The 3169-nt window shown below is 29.7% G+C and overlaps 1 protein-coding gene across 3 annotated transcripts in view; it reads right to left on the bottom strand.

Moving 5' to 3' along the window:
- LOC111491040 (nuclear pore complex protein NUP98A-like) overlaps nucleotides 1-457 on the bottom strand; it is a 9897-nt gene extending 9440 nt beyond the window's left edge. For all 3 annotated transcript variants that reach the window (XM_023139767.1, XM_023139766.1, XM_023139768.1), the window contains exon 1: nucleotides 352-457. The gene's annotated coding sequence lies outside the window, so the exon portion shown is untranslated. The remainder of the gene's footprint in view (nucleotides 1-351) is intronic.
- Nucleotides 458-3169: the final 2712 nt, after the last annotated feature.

Genomic DNA, 3169 nt, shown 5'->3' with positions numbered 1-3169 from the left:
AAAAAAAAAAAAAAAAAAAAAAAACACGACGGAGCATGCGGCATCCATTAAGTTGAGCAGAATTTCCGATTGCCAATTTGGAATCAACAACAGCATCGATTAACACACACACACACATATAGAAAATCGCGATTAAAAACCAAAATCCAGTCACACACGAAGAAGAAACCCCTAGCATGAAACCATTCAAGAAATGACCAAAAAACGCAGCTGCCTCCAATAAGGAAACGACAAATTGGAGCATAGAAAACAGCAAAAGAAGGGGAGGGGAGAAGAAAAATGCGGGAAGATAGGGATTGGGAAGAGGAAGAGGAGTGGGCATAGATCTGCACAAGGGAAAGAGAAGCTTACCGAATCGATTTCGTGAGCATAGGCAGTGAGGTCGAAAAGGAGGAAACAAGAGAAGGCTCCCAGGTGAAGAAGAAGAAGGAACAAACGAGGGATCAAGAGATGAAACCACGTTATTTAAATGGGGAAAACTCCGTACTCACTAATCCGCATTTTAGCGTTCAAAACTAATCCTCTTACCACACCGTTTTGCTTCCCCTAATCTCGTTTTACTTCTAAATTACTTCAAATTATTAGTGAGGATATTCTTTTATTATTTTTTTACATTTTTATTCCAATCAAATTAAAATTTTCAAGGTTTAATGATATTCAATAAAACTTTAATCCTGCGTTTTCTTTTAATTAACATTACTATCTTTCATTTTAAATCTTTAAAATTTATTAAAAATCTAATTGAATTGAGATATTTAATTGTTTATTAATGTTCAAAAGCTAATAAATTTATTCCACACAAAATCAATCCATAATTTATTAAAGCCTTAATTTTATTATGGTAATTAAAATGTAAAAAATTATTTTAATTACCCATGAGTAACATCTAAACTACGAATCATGTTATATTTAGAGATTCACTAAACAATTATGGTTAATTCAACTATTAATTCAAAAAACCAAACACCTTTAAACATACATTAAGGATATCGATTTGAGACAGGCTCCTAGTTTTGTTGACTTTTTTATTTTAATCTATCAATTATTTTTAAATTTTTTAAAAATGGTGAGAGTTAATGTGGTAAGAAGTAAAATAAATGGATTATATTTAATTTTAAAATATAACATATAATTAATTCTTCAAATTGTTGGTACTAATTATTTATCATTTAAAGTTGGTACAATATTATTAAATCTCTCAATTATTAATATTGATTGCTAGGTAGATTGTTTACCATTTATTTATAAGAAAATACAAATTTATTTTAATAATTCTATTTATTAAAAATAAATTAATTAATGATGCAGGAAAATTGTTAGAGGTAATACAAAACTGAAAATATATATTATTTATTTATATGAAATTATGATAGTATTTACCAATATTTAAAAAAAAATGAAATAAATGGTAATAACAATAAATAAAATCACGTTTTATTTGTTATTTTAATGAAAAATATACTTTTAAAATTATTTTTTAATATAACGAATTAAAAGTCAAGCTTTAAACACTAAAAATTAATAATTTAGCCTTAAATTTACACGTCACTTCTCCTTCATCATCATAACTTGGGCTGATCCAAGGCCCTTTAAATTAAGCTTTAAAAAAAAAAACAGTTTTCAATACAAACAAGCATGCCTGAAACTTGGAGTCAACTCTAATATTATAAATGAAAATTCTCCTCATATTCACATTTTCTTGCCACTATAACCCAAATTGAAGCTCCACATTTGAGCCCCCATGCCCATGGGGAGATGCAAGGCATCATCAAGAAGCCACCATGGCTAGGTAGGAGTTCGCTCGAGGCCCTCTGGTAGATGGGTCTGAAGCACGTTTGACACCACTGAGGAGATGGCTCGGGCTTACGGCAATACAACACGAACTCTCATTGTCTCCACTACTCACACCAACTTCGACTACTTGCTTCTGAGCTCTCCCACCGGATTGAAATCTTAAGAAAAGATCATAGGCATATAAGTAGATGACATTATCTCTATTGGAACGAGACATTTTGAAAGAACTAAAAACATATTAATAGTACTAGAGCCATGCTCTTAAAGTCGTCTCTAGATTCATGGTGGAAGACGAATAGATGACTTTTAAATGGGTTTAGGGCTTTGAATTGGTCCTGTTGTTGTTGTTTGGGGGCTTTCAAGCTGGGTGTTGTGTTCAAAGCCCAACTTGAAGTCTCTTCGTAAAAAAATCCAACTATTTTTAAAAATTAGAACGAAATTTTACTCTTAAAAACGCTCTTTAATTGAACTTAAGCATTAGTAGGTTGTGACTAAGACCTTATCGATTTCTGTCGGTGGGCCAGAAACGCTCGACTTATTAATTTATCCAATAAATTATTCGAGACTTATATATAGTCCATGCCATATATATATATATGTATCCAACTACCTACGATTTAATGTTGATGGTAGGGACAATTATGATGTTCTTTAAAATCCCTGGTGAAGCTATAAGCTTTAGCCACCACCCAATTCCTCAAACTCTCTCATTTTCTACATTAATTTCATTAGCCTTAAATTTTTATTTCTATTTGGAACTTTATGAGTTTGTTCATTCGTGTATATACCCCACGGATTGAGTTTAAATCTTTTTTTTTTTTTTTTGTCAAGAGTATATTTTAACCGGTTAATCTATGTTCAAATTGGTTAATGTTATCAACAACTTAACAGATGGATGACTGATTTCGAACGTGTATATTCATGTCAATGTATAATATATCTCAACTAAAAATCGGGCCATTTAAAAATTCAACACTCCCATCAACATTTCTATTTAAATTCTACATAATAATGCAAAGGTAAAACAAAAGATTTTAAAATAAATATTTAAAAGTAGAATAATTTGAAGTCAAACACAAGCCTTTCAATTTTTATAATTGAGTCACGGAATAAATAGTATAAATTATTAAGATGGTTTTAAATTATTTATACTAAAACATCATAAATTTGATGTCCCCTATTTGGACTTAAAAAGAACAAAATAAAATTATAATAATTAATTAAAGACATTAAAAATTTTGAAATAGGTTTGGTGGTAGAGTTGAAAACCAACCACTTTTTAGGTGTATAATTATAAATAAATATTCAAGCTGAATCTCTGAACCCATTTTTTTATTATTAAAGATTATTAAATACTTTTGTTTTTTTTTTCATG

The sequence above is a fragment of the Cucurbita maxima genome, unplaced genomic scaffold (genome assembly GCF_002738345.1).
Source record: "Cucurbita maxima cultivar Rimu unplaced genomic scaffold, Cmax_1.0 Cma_Scf00016, whole genome shotgun sequence".
NCBI classification, from domain to species: domain Eukaryota; kingdom Viridiplantae; phylum Streptophyta; class Magnoliopsida; order Cucurbitales; family Cucurbitaceae; genus Cucurbita; species Cucurbita maxima.
Note: the sequence above shows the minus strand (reverse complement) of the source record. Positions and strands in the feature narration are given on the sequence as shown.